We start from the raw sequence: 14,592 nt of genomic DNA on the forward strand, positions 1-14,592 counted from the left end.
ATAGACCAAGCTGAGGAAAGAATCTAAGAGCTTGAAGACTGCTCCTTTGAATCAACTCAGGTTGACAAAAATAAAGAAAAAGGAATATGAAAAAATTAATGAAACTCTGAGAAATATGGGATTGAGAAAAGAGACCAAACCTGCAATTCACTGGCATTCCTGAGAGAGAAGGAGAAAGAGTAAGCAACTTGGAAACATATTTGAGGATTTAGTCCATAATAATTTTCCCAATCTTGCTAGAGATGTTGACATGGATATTCAAGAAGTTTAGAAAACTCCTGCAAGATACTATAAAAGATTACTATTCCCCATGATACAGAGTCATCAGTTTCTCCAAGGTCAATGCAAAAGAAAAAAGTCTTAAAGGCAGCTAGAGAGAAGTAACAGATCACTTACAAAGGGAACCTCATCAGGCTAATAGCAGACCTATCAGCAGACACCTTACAAGTAGAAGAGATTTGGGGCTTATTTTCATCATCCTTAAAGAAAAGCCAAGAATTCTGTATCCCACTATAAGCTTCATAAGCAAAGGAGTAATAAAATCCTTTTCAGATAAGCAAACACTAAGGGAATTCATTATGACTAGACCTGCCTAACTCGAGATTCTTAAGGGAGTGCTAAACATGGAAATGAAAGAATAATAATTGTCAGTACAAAAATACACTTAAGTACATAGCCCACAGACACCATAAAGCAACTCACAATTAAGTCCAAATAACAACCAGTTAACAACAGAATGACAGGATAAAAACCTCACATATCAACATTGATTTTGAATGTAAATGAACTAAGCACTCATCTTTTCCTTCATTTTATTTTTATTTTTTATTATACTTTAAGTTCTAGGGTACATGTGAACAATGTGCAGGTTTGTTACATAGGTATACATGTGTCATGTTGGTTTGCTGCACCCATCAACTCGTCATTTGCATTAGGTATTCCTCCTAATCCATAGAGTGGTAGGTTGGATAAAGAAACAAGATCCAATCATCTGCTGTCTTCAAGAAATTCAGCTCACATGTAATAACACCTATACGTTCAAAGGGATGGAGAATAATTTATCCTGCAAATGGAAAACAAAAAGGAACAAAAAAATGATATTCTCATATCAGATAAAACAAGCCTTAGAAAATAAAAATAACTTTAAACCCTTCACATAATGATAAAGGGTTAAATTCAGCAAGAAAACTATGCTAAAAAAATAAATGCACCCAACATTGGAACACCGTAAAACAAGTTCATGTAGACCTATGAAGAGACCTAGACAGCCACACAATACTAGAGATATAAACACCCACTGGCAGATCATTGAGGCAAAAAACTAACAAAGATACTCTGGACTTAAACTCAACACTTGATCCATTGGACCTAACAGACATCTACAGAATAGTTCACCCAATAAACACAAAATATACATTCTTCTCATGTGCACATGGAACATACTCTGAGATCAACCACATGCTTGGCCATAAGGCAAATCTTAATGAATTTTTTAAAAAATCAAAATCATACTAACCACACTTTCAGACCACAGTACAAGCATAGAAATCTCAAGATTAATCTCAAATAAGCATAAATCTCTCAAGATTGTTTTGGCTATTCAATGTCTTTTGTGGAATGAATTTTAAGATTGTACTTTTTAAAGTTTATTTATTTATTTTTTGAGATGGAGTCTTGCTCTGTCACCAGGCTGGAGTACAGTGGCACAATCTCAGCTCACTGCAACCTCTGCCTCCCGGCTTCAAGCTATTCTCCTGCCTCAGCCTCCTGAGTAGCTGGGACTATAGGCCTGCACCACCACAGTCAGCAAATTTTTGTATTTTTAGTAGAGACAGGGTTTCACCATGTTGGTCAGGATGGTCTCAATCTCTTGACATTGTGATCCGCCCGCTTTGGCCTTTCAAAGTGCTGGGATTACAGGCATGAGCCACCGTGCCCGGCCTGTATTTTTTATTTCTGTGAAAAATGTCTGTGAAGTTTTGTTAGGAACTGCATTTAATCCATGGATTTCTTTGGGTACTAGGAACATTTTAAAAATATAAATTCTTCCAATCTATGTACTTGGAATATCTTTCCATTTAATGTATTCATATCTTTAATTTCTTTCATCTGTATCTTATACTTTTTATTGTACAAATCCTTCACCTTCTTAAATTTATTTCTAAACATTTTAATCATGATGCTATTATAAATGAGATCATTTTCTTACTTTCTTTTTCAGATAGTTTGTTAGTATATAAAGCTACAACAATTTGTACATTGATTTTGTATCCTGTAACCTTACTAAATTTGATTATTAGTTCTAACATTTTTTGGTGAAATCTTTAGGGTTTTCTATCTATGAAATTACGTTGTCTGTAAATAGGGATAATTGAACTTATTTTTCTATTTGGATGGATGCCTTCTATTTCTTTCTCTTGCCTGATTGCTCTGGCTAGGACTTCCAGCACCATGTTAAACAGAACTGGCAAGAGTGGACATCCTTGTCTTGTTCTTAACCTTAGGGGAAAAACTTTTAGCTTTTCACCATTGAGTATGAAGTTTTCTGTGGACTTGTAATTAATGACCTTTATTATGTTGAGATACATTTCTTCTATGTCTATTTTTTTGAGAGTTTTTATTATGAGAAGATACTGAATTTTTTTTCAAATGCTTTTTCTGAATCTGTTAGGATGATCATACTATTTTTATCCTTCAGTCTATTAATGTGATGTATTCATATATCTGATAAGGGGTAATATTCAAAGTATATAAGGAGCTCACTCAATCACAAAAAACAAATAAAAAACAAATAACCCAATTAAAATGGACACAAATACCTGAATATTCACTTTTTTCAAAGAAGACATACAATGACCAACAGATATATAAAAAGGTGCTCAGCATCTCTAATCATCAGAGGAAGGCAAAGCAAACTACAATGAGATATTACCTCACACCTGTTAAGATGGCTATTATCAAAAAAAAAAAAAAAAAAAAAAAAAAAGAACAAATGTTGAGGATAGAGAAAAGGGAACTCACATACACTGTTGATTGGAATGTAAATTGGTATAGCCATTATGGAAAACAGTATGGAGGTGCCTCAAAAATTAAAACTAGAACCACCTCCTAATTCAGCAGTCCTACTAAGCTTACATCCAAAGGAAATGAAATCAGTATCTCAGAGATACTTGTATCCCCATGTTTGTTACAGCATTATTTACCATACCCAAAGTAGGAAACAACCTAAATTCTACTAATGGATGAATACTATTCAGCCATAAAACTAATGGCAGTTGTATCATTTGCAACATATGAATGAACCTGGAATATATTATGCTAAGTAAAATAAGCCAGGCACAGAAAGCTAATAACTGGAAGATCTCACTTATATGTGGAATCTAAAAATATATTGAATTCATAACTACTGTGAGTAGAACAATGGTTACCAGAAGCTGGGGGGTGGGGGTGAGGGAAATAGGGAGATGTTTGTCAAAGGGCACAAACTTTCAGATGCAAAATGATCAAGTTCTGGTGATCTAGTATACAGCATGGGCAGTGATGGATGTGTTAATTAATTTGATGGTGGTAATAATTACTCAATGCATATGTATTTAAAACTGTAACATTGTACATCTTGAATATGTATAATCTTTATTTGTCAATTAAACATTAAAAATAAAAAATTAAAGACAGAAATTATCAACAGGATTTTAAAAAGGAGTTGAATCCTCAATCCTTCTCTAACATAAAATCAGTGATCCATGTAGGCAAAAACACATCTTATAAACAATAACAAGATAGAACTATTTTAAAGTGAGTCCTAAAACTAAACCCACGTATTATATCTTGTAATTCTAATGAGGTAGGCACTATTATTATGACAACTTAAAGACAGTGCAACTGGGGCTTTAAGAATTAAATTAAATATTGGGCTGAAGTTATGCAACCAGAAAATGGCAATATTCAAACCCTAGTATTTTTAACTCCAGAGCAAGGCTCTTGGCATTTACTTTTGAATTTCCTAATCTTATACTGGACAATAGTACTCTAGCAAATAACTTAAATGTAATATAAGGTCAGATAATATTATATAAAAATCTTTCTACTGTACCCTTTTAAGAAATCTCTCTTCATCTTACCTTTCCATCCCCAGCCCAGGCTTTCACAATTCCACTCAAACCTTCAAAACAACTTGTTCACAACTCTGTTAGAATCAGCTGATCAATAAGCTTTTCATAATCAATTATCTTTATTTCACTCATAAAGTGAAAATGTAGAATAAATGGTCTTCTTTAAAAGACCACTGTCAATTTTGATTTTCTTTTTCCTTAGAGTGGCTGGAATACTTATTACAATGGTGCATTTTCATGAAGAACTAGAACCCATCAGAACCTTGCTGTTAAATAATGCTTTGCACAGTTGTTTCAATCAGCCCATGACTAATTCTAACTTTTGAATGAGGGGAAATAGCTGATTTTCCAACTCTCCTGATAATTGCTATACATATTCACAGAAATTTGGAGTAATAATTGGGAGCAAGCACTATTAAATCATTTGTTATATATTTTTTTCTAATAGAATAAAAAGAGAGATTAGAAAATGTCAACAAGTGATTTGTGTAAAGTCGCCTAATTCATAAGCTGACATTTCTTCATGGAAATGAGTTAGAAGTAATGCTGGCAAAGACTACTTTCTTAATTCAGATAATGTCGCTTTGTCTCCTTGGAGGCTCTTTATCAGGCTTGAATAAAAATGAACAATGTGAAAATTCCTAGAGAAAATGCGATTATGGTATGATGCATCTTTCAGTTCACATGCTGACATTCCCAGTGTTTTAAAAAGGTACTCCATCAGCCATTTAGATAATAGGAATTAAAAACAGATGGATTGTGAAGAATAAAAATAGGGACAGGAAAATGAGGTTCAATGTCACTCTTTCACCTGCAGAAAGTGTTGCATTTCTCTTCTTGGCTCATTAAAGTTCAGGTGTAGCTGGGATGTTGTACTGTACCTCTAAGAGTCCATTTATCAGCAGCGCTACCCCTTTGACATTTTCTGTCCCAAACTTTATCTGCATGTTTTTTAACTATAATTTACAATATGTAATGTGAGACCTTAGAATAATACAAGGAATGAATATTTATGGCTACTGCCACAAAACTCTTGCCATTTCAATAATACAAAACATCTCTGACTCTGAAGAGGTGCTCAAGACATGCCTGACCAATGTGTGTATCCAGAAACACTTTAAGAATCCCACTGGAGAGATTTGTTATAGGATGAAAAATTACAGCTAGATAGGAGGGATAAGTTCTAATGATCTACAGAATTTTAGGATGACTATAATTATAATATATAGTTTTGATTAGCCAAGAGGAGAATTTTGAATGTTTCCAACACAAATAAATGATAAATGTTCAAGATGATGGCTATGCTAATTATACCAATATGATCACTACACATTATCACTACACATAATATCTATTGAAACATTACTAAGTACCCAATATATATATATTTATTATATGTTAATTTAAAAAGAAAATATATTAACTTGTTAAGTGGCCTTAACCCAAAGTATAAATTATCTAGCACATGAAATCCCTCATATAGTTCTGCAAACAGTTGCAATAGTAGGAGAATATCAAGTCCTAGCTTTGATGATCAATTTTGATCCTACTTGAAGTCTAAAGAGAACCCATGAGTCGGTTCAGGCTGAAAGAGGAGGCAGACATCCCTGAATAACCTACCAGATTCCCTGGGGGAGGACTGATTACTCCCTGTGGGCCCCAAATCTGACCACAAGCAATTATGTCCCCATCTGAGATAGAGAACAGAAAAACAAAAACAAAACAAAGGGACACAAGGACACTCTGAGAGGTGTGTTCTTATGTCCCTTTGTTTTGTTTTTGTTTTTCTGTGAATAGTGGTATCTATTCATCTAGATGAATATGTTTACTATGTAGATCATGATGATGGTAACACATTGCATATGTATGTCCAAACAAAATTGTATACATTTAGTATATGTAGCTTTTTGTATAGCAATTATACCTCCAAAATCTGGAAAAAAACTAATAAACAAAGTAATTTAGGACATAACTATTAGCTAGCTATAATAGTATTGAAGTTGAGAAAATAGAGTATTCTTAAGCATTTTAGAATGTTCTCGATTTACTTCGTCCTGTATAAGCAGTATATTTTAAACTAGAAATGTAGGTCTGACCATTGTCTTCAGCTTCATATTTGAATTATTCAAATGCCCATTCATTATTTCCTTTAGATTTTTTGTGTAGGTGATGAATACATTTCAAACGCTACAAAGTTTAAATTGTACTCATGAAGTAACTCTCTACACATCCCAATACCATCATAGCGGCTCCTCATCAAGTATTCTCTCATTTAAGAGTTTCATTACACATCAGCAGTTAAAATTGGAGATTTCATAACCATCCTATTAATTCAATTTTACCGGGGAAAAGAAAAAGAATCACAATTAAATTAAACTCTTCTAGAGACTTTCACTTTTGGCAAGATGAGCATTAGGATTTACTCTTCTGCCTGAAACAACTTAAAATAAGACAATGTGAAAGAGTGGCTTTCAGACATTGAGTATCAGGTAATGCTAGACAGTGATTTCTGAAAGAGAGGAAATAAATGAGTTCTGTGATGGCTGCAGCTTATAGCATGGGGAGAACTTCCAGGTAGCAGCTCATAAGGGGGAACCTTTTATGAGGTTCAGTCTGAAGGAAGATGAGAGCATCTCTGAGCAACTTACCAGATTCCCCAAAGGCAGGACTGATCACTCCCAGTGGACCCCAACTCTGACCAGAAGCAACTTCTTCCCCATCCTGGTGATCCTGGTGATCATCTTGAGTTGAACTGATGGAGATGGGAGACGGAGGAGGACAAAGTGACTGAAGTTTGCAGGGCAGAGAACCAGAGAGGAAAGAAATACACAGAGAGCCCCAGAAATCTGCAGAGTCCCCTGCTCCCCTCCTATCCTCTATTTTGCCGAATACTGATCAACACATGCAAGGGAACTACCTAACAGCAGAAAAACAACCACTTAGAATTTTCAGATGAGACAATTCTAAGGGCTCAGACAAGGCTGGGAATAATTCGTGTTCCCATTAGCCACAGTGAAAAATCTCAAAATTTATGGAATCAGGCACAATACTCAGAAAGGTATTGCCTCAGGTATTGCCTCATTTTCCTGACTACTGAGTCAGGAAAACATAGCTCAGACTGAAGGTTGTTGTTATGTGTGTGTGTATGTGTGTGTGTGTGTGTGTGTGTGTGTGTTTTAATTTCAGTAGCTTTAGGGGTATAAGTGCTTTTGGTTACAGAATTAAATTGTATAGTGGTGAAGACTGGGATTTAAGTGCAACTTTCACCTGAGTAGTGTACGTTGTACCCAATATGTAGTTTTTTGTCCCTCATCCTCCTCCCACCCTCCCCACTTTTGAGGCTCCAATGTCTTTTATACTACTCTATATGCCTTTACATACCCATATCTTAGCTCCCACTTATAAGTGAGAATATATGGCATTTGACTTCCCATTCCTGAGTTACTTCATTTAGAATAATGGCCTCCAGCTCTGTCCAAGTTACTGAAAAAGACATTATTTCATTATTTTTTGTGGCTGAGTAGTATTCCATGGTGCATATATACCACATTTTCTTTATCTCCTCTTTGGTCGATGGGCACTTAGGTTGATTCTATATCTTTGCAATTGTAAATTGTGCTGTGATAAACATGTGTGCAGATGTGCTTTTGAAGTAATGACTTCATTTCCTTTGGGTAGATATCCAGTAGTCAGATTGTTGGATCAAATGGTAGACCTACTTTTAGTTCTTTGTGAAATGTCCTACTATTTTCCATAGAATTTGTATTAATTTACCTTTCTACCAGCAGTGTATAAACCTTCTCTTTTTACCACATCCACACCAAAATCTATTATTTTTAGACCTTTTAATAATGACCATTCTGGCTGGGATAACATGGTATCTCATTGTGGCTTTAATTTGCATTTACCTGATGATCAGTGATGTTGAGTATTTTTCATATATTTTTTGGCCATTTGTATACCTTCGAGAACTGTCTATTCATGTCATTTGCCTACTTTTCGATGAGATTTTTTTTCTTGCTGAATTGTTTGAATTCCTTATAGATCCTGCGTTAGTTGTTCGTTGGATACATAGTTTGCAAATATTTCCTCCCATTCTGTGAGTTGTCTACTTATTCTGTTTATTATTATTATTTGCTAGGTAGAAGCTTTTTAGTTTAATTAAGTCCCATTTATTTGTATTTGTTTTTGTTGCATTTGCTTCGGGATTTTAATCATAAATTCTTTGTCTAGGCCAATGCCCAGAAGAGCTTTTCCTAGGTTTTCTTCTAGATTTTTTAATGGTTTCAGGTCTTAGATTTAAATCTAATCCATCTTTTTAAAAATTTTAATTTAATTTTTTTTTTTTTTGAGACAGAATCTCGCTCTGTTGTCCAGGCTAGAGTGTGGTGGCACAATCTCGGATCACTGAAACCTCCACCCCCTGGGTTCAAGCAACTATCCTGCCTCAGCCTCTCTAGTATCTGGGATTACAGGTGTGTGCTACCATACCCAGCTAATTTTTGTATTTTTAGTAGAGACGGGGTTTTGCCACGATGACCAGGCTGGTCTTGAATTCCTAACCTCAAGTGATCCACCTGCCTCAGCCTCCCGAAGTGATCGGATTACAGGTGTGAGCCACTGCGCGTGGCCTCTTTAATTCATCTTGAGTTTATCTTTGTATGTGATGACAGGTAGGCATCTGGTTTCATTTGTTTACATTTGGCTATCCAGTTTTCCCAGCACCATGTATTGGATAGGGTGTCCTTTCCTCAACTTACTTTTTTGCATGCTTTGTCAAGATCAATTAATTAGAAGTATTTAGCTTTATTTCTGGGTTCCCTCTTCTGTTCCATTGATCTGTGTATCTATTTTTATATCAGTTCCATGCTGTTTTGGCTGCTATAGCCTTTTAGTACAATTTGAAATTGGATAGTGTGATGCCCCTGGCTTTGCTCCTTTTGCTTAAGATTGCTTTGGCTATTCGAAGTTGTTTTTGCTTTCATTTAAGTTTAGGATTTTTTTCTAATTCTGTAAAAAGTGATCTTGCAATTTTGATAGGAATTGCACTGAATCTGTAGATTGCTTTGGATAGTATGATCATTTTTTCACAATGTCGATTATTCCAATCTTTGAGCATAGGATGTATTTTCATTTGTTGGTGTCATCTATGATTTCTTCCAGCAGTTTTTTTGTAGTTCTCCTTGTAGAGATCTTTTACTTGCTCAATTAGCTGTATTCCGAGATATTTCATTTTCTTTGTAGCTATTGTAAAAGGAATAAAGTTATTGAGTTGATTCTCAGCTTGGTCATTTTTGGTGTGTAGCAGTGCTACTAATTTGTGTACATTAATTTTATAACCTGAGACTTCACTGAATTCATTTATCAAATCTGTGAGTCTTTTGGAGGAGTCCTTAGGGTTTTCTAGCTATGCAATCATATTATTGGCAAACAGAGGTAGTTTAACTTCCTCCGTTCCAAGCTGTATGTTCTTTATTTCTTTCTCTTGCCTGCTTGCTTTAGCTAGGACTACTGTACTATGTTGAATAGAAGCGGTAAAAATTGGAATACTTCTTTTGTTCCAGTTCTTAGGAGGAATGCTGTCAACTTTTGCCCATTTAGTGTAATGTTGCCTGTGGGTCAGGGTCTGTCATACATGGCTTTTGGTATTTGGAGGTATGTTCCCTTTACGCCTAATTTGCTGACAGTTTTGGACCTACCCAACTAATCTTTTATTTTTTCTTTAAATAAAAGAAAGAGGTTTAATTGGCTCATAGTTCTGCAGTCTATACAAGCATGACATTGGCATTTGCTTGGCTTCTCAGGAGGCCTCAGGGAGCGTTTACTCATGGCAGAAGGTGAAGAGAGAGCAGGCACATTACATAGCCAAAGCAGGAGCAAGAGAGGGCAAGGGGAGGTACCACACTTAAACAACCAGATCACTTTCTCAAGGACAGAACCAAACCATGAGGGGTCCACACTCATAGCCCAAACACCTTCCATCATGCCATACCTCCAACACTGGGGATTACAACTCAACATGAGATTTGGAGGGGACATTCAAATTATATTACCACCCCAAACTTTCTACCCCTTGGCAAACCTCCTAAGTGGTGTTCAGTCATGCAATTCTCTCTCTGATCATGAGATGACATCTGATTTTCCTTTTCTTAAAAAAATTACTATTTTATTCAGGCTTTACGTAATTTTTTTAACTTTTATTTTGGGTTCAGAGTTACACGTGCAGGTTTGTTATATAGGTAAATTTGTGTCATGGGAGTTTGTTGTACAGATTATTTTGTCACCACTAGTGCCCATTAGTTATTTTTTTTTGAATCCTCTCCCTCCTTCCACCCTCTATGGTCAAGTAGCCCCCAGTATCTATTGTTCTCCTTTTTGTGTCCATGTGTTCTCATCATTTAGCTCTCACGTGCAGGACATGTTGTATTTGGTTTTCTGTTCTCACGTTAGTTTGCTGAGGATAATGGTCTCCAGCTCTATTCATGTTCTTGGAAAGGATGTGATCTTGTGCTCTTTTTGGGGGCTACATAGTATTCCATGCTGTGTATGTATTGTATTTTCTTTATCTTGTCTCTCATTGCTGGGTATTTAGGTTGATTCCATGTTCCATGTCTTTGCTATTGTGACTAGTGCTGCAATGAACATAGGCATGCATGTGTCTTTATGATAAAATGGTATATAATCCTTTGGTTATATACCTAGTAATGACATTGCTGGGTTAAATGATAGTTCTGTTTTTAGCTCTTAGAGTAGAGTTACTGCTTTAAACAATGGTTGAACTAGTTTACACTCTGTCAATGGTGGATAAGCATCCCCTTTACTCCACAATCTTGCCAGAATCTGTTATTTTTTGACTTTTTATTAGTAGCCATTCTGATGGGTGTGAAATGGTATCTCATTTTGGTTTTGTTTTGCATTTCTGTAATCATCAGTGATATTGAGCTTTTTATCCACATGCTTGTTCGCTGCATGTATGTCTTCTTCTGAAAAATGTATGTTTATGTCTTTTGCCCACTTTTTAATGGAGTTGTTTGCTTTTTGCTTGTAAACTTAGTTTAAGTTCCTTATAGATGCTGGATACTAGACCTTTCTTCAATGGATAGTTTGCAAATATTTTCTCCAATTCTGTAGGTTGTCTCTTTACTCTGTTGATAGTTTCTTTTGCTTGGAAAGACTCTTATGTTTAATTAGATCCCATTTGTCAATTTTTGCTTTTGCTGCAATTGCTTTTGGCATCTTTGTGATGAAATCATTACTCGTTCCTATGTCTAGAATGGTATAGCCTAGGTTGTCTTCCAGTTTTTTTTATAGTTTTGGGACTTACATTGAAGTCTTCATTCCATCTTCAGTTGATTTTTGAATATGGTATAAGGAAAGGGTCCAGCTTCAATCTTTTGCATATGGCAAAGCTGTTATCCCAGCACCATTTATTAAATGGGGAGTCCTTTCCCCATTGCTTGTTTTTATCAGCTTTGTTGAAAATCAGATGATTGTATGTGTGTGTCATTTCTGGGCTCTCCATTCTGTTCCATTGGTCTATGTGTCTGTTTTTGTACCAGTGCCATGCTGTTTTGGTTACTGTAACCCTGTAGCATAGTTTGAAGTCAAGTAGTATGATACTTCTAGCTTTGTTCTTTTTGCTCAGGTTTGCCTTGGTTATTCAGACTTTTTTTTTTTTTTTTTTTGGTTCCATATGAATTTCAAGATAGTTTTAACTAGTTCTGCAAAGAATGCCAATGATAGTTTAATAGGAATAGCATTGAATCTAACTTGTTTTGGGCAATATGGTCATTTGAATAGTATTGATTCTTCCTATCTATAAGCATGGAGTATTTTTCCATTTGTTTGTGATATCTCTGATTTCTTTGAGCATTGTTTTTGTACTTCTCATTGTAAGGATCTTTCACTTCTCTGGTTAGCTGTATTCCTAGGCATTTTATTATTTTTGTGTCAATTGTGAATGGGATTGCATTGCTGATTTGGCTCTTGGCTTGGCTGTTATTGGTGTTCAGAAAGGCTAGTAATTTTTGTCCATTGATTTGGCATCCTGAAACTTTGCTGAAGTTGTTTATCAGCTGAAGGAGTTTTGGGGTGAGACTACTGGGTATCTAGATAATCATATCATCTGCAAACAAGTATAGTCTGACTTCCTCTCTTCCTATTTGGATGCCTTTTATTTATTTCTCTTGTCTGATTGCTCTGGCTAGGACTTTGGTACTATGTTAAATAGGAGTGCTAAGAGTGAGTCTCCTTGTCTTTTTTGTTTTTAAGGGAAATTCTTCCAGCTCTTGCCTGTTCAGTATGATGTTGGCTGTGAGTTTGTCATAGATAACCTTTATTATTTTGAGATATGTTCCTTCAATACCCACTTTATTGAGAGTTATAAACATAAAGAAATGCTGAATTTTATTGGAAGCATTTTCTGCATCTTTTGAAATAATCATGTGGTTTTTGTCTTTAGTTCTGTTTATGTGATGAATCACATTTATTAATTTGAATATGTTGAACCAACTTTGCATCCCAGAAATAAAGCCTACTTGATCATAGTGTATTAGCCTTTCGATGTCCTGATGGATTTGATTTGGTAGTACTTTGTTGAGGATTTTTGCATCTATGTTCATCAAAGATACTGGCCTAAAGTTTTATTTTTTCATTGTCTCTGCCAGGTTTTGTTATGAGGATGATGCTGGCCTTGTAGAATGAGTTGGGCATGAATTCCTCCTACTTAATTTTTTGTAATAGTTTCAGTAGGAGTGGTACCAGCTCTTCTTTGTACATCTGATATAATTTGGCTATGACTCGGTCTGGTCCTGGGCCTTTTATGGTTAATAGGCTACATGGTAGGTTATATATTACTGATTCAATTTTGGAGCTCATTATTGGTCTGTTCTGGGAATCAATTTCTTCCTGGTTCACTCTTGGGAGGCTGTATGTGTACAGGAATTCATCCATTTCTTCTAGATTTTCTAGTTTGTGTGGATATAAGTGTTCATAGTGATACTTATTTGTATTTCTGTGAAGTCAGTGGTAATATCCCCCTTGTCATTTCTGATTGTGTTTATTTGAATATTCTCTTTCCTTCTTGATTAGTCTAGCTAGTGGGCTATCTATCTTATTATTATTTTTTTTCCCAAAAAGTCAGCTCCTGGATTGGCTGTTCTTTTGAATGGTTTTTGGTGTCTTTGGTGTCTCAGTCTCCTTCAGCTCAGCTCTGATTTTGGTTATTTCTTGTCTTCTGCTAGCTTTGGGGTTGATTTGCTCTTGCTTCTCTAATTCTTTTACTGTGATGTTAGATTGTTAATTTGAGATCTTTGTAACTTTTTGATATGGGCATTAAGTATTATAAATTTCCCTCTTACTACTGCCGTAGCTGTGTCTCAGAGATTCTGGTATGTTGTATCTTTTTCTCACTAGTTTCAAAGAACTTCTTGATTGCTGCCTTAATTTCATTTTTTATCCAAAAGTCATTCAGGAGCAGGTTGTTTGTTCTTTGTAAATATATGGTTTTGAGAAATTTTCTTCATGTTTCATTGTATTTTTATTGTGCTATGGTTCAAGAGAGTGATTGGTATGATTTTTTTTTTTCATTTGGTGAGGATTGTTTTATGTTTGATTTTGTGGTAGATTTTAGATTATGTGCCATGTGGTGATGAGAAGAATGTATATTCTGTTGTTTTTGGGTGGAAAGTTCTGTAGGTGTTTATGAGATCTATTTGGTTCAATATTGAGTTCAGGACCTTGTTGATTTTCTGCCTCAATAATATGCATAATACTGTCAGTGGGGTGTTGAATTATTAATAGGATTAATAATAATTCCATTATTATTGTGTGGGATTCTAAGTCTCTTTGAAGGTCTCTAAGAAATTGCTTTATAAATCTGTGTGCTCTTGTGTTGGGTCAATAAATAGTTAGAACTTCTTGTTGAACTAAACCATTTACTATTATGTAATAAACAAATCTTCAGAGCAAGCATTGAAAGGATTAAACTGTTTCCAAATAACTTGGTACTTTTAGAATAACACTCAAAAATATTTATAGGGATAAAATAAATCTAATACTAAATCTAAAATTAGAAATATCTGACCCCTAATTTAAAAAATTACCAAGATGAAAAAGTAGAAAAAAAGGACTCAAAAATAAAAAAATCAAGCAATAGAAATAGAGGCAGAAATGGCGCAGGTGACAGAATTACTAGACAAGAACATCAAAACAATTATTAAAATTATATTACATATGTTCAAGAAGGTAAAGTGAAAAAGAAGTTTGCTAAATTCAAACATTAAAACCCCAAATCAAATTTCTTGAGTTGAAAATATTTGAGGTGAAAAATGCTTAATGGAATTAATAGCAGATTACACATTGCTGAAGAATTAACTATTGAAACTAAAGCTGTAGGAACTGTCCAAAATGAAACACAGAGACAAAATTGACTAGCAAACACACAAACAAACAGAGATTCAGTGTACAGTGGAATAATTTC

At 35.0% G+C, this 14,592-nt stretch overlaps 1 long non-coding RNA gene across 1 annotated transcript; it reads right to left on the reverse strand.

The window, feature by feature from the left end:
• Nucleotides 1-810: 810 nt before the first annotated feature.
• LOC141409922 (uncharacterized) lies at nt 811-6,865 on the reverse strand. Its single transcript, XR_012432822.1, has 2 exons — nt 6,761-6,865; nt 811-1,063 (listed from the first exon to the last, which is right to left on the reverse strand). It is a non-coding gene; the product is annotated as an uncharacterized lncRNA (long non-coding RNA).
• Between the last annotated feature and the right edge of the window lie 7,727 nt (nt 6,866-14,592).

Source organism: Macaca fascicularis, chromosome 3, assembly GCF_037993035.2.
Source record: "Macaca fascicularis isolate 582-1 chromosome 3, T2T-MFA8v1.1".
NCBI classification, from domain to species: Eukaryota; Metazoa; Chordata; class Mammalia; order Primates; family Cercopithecidae; genus Macaca; species Macaca fascicularis.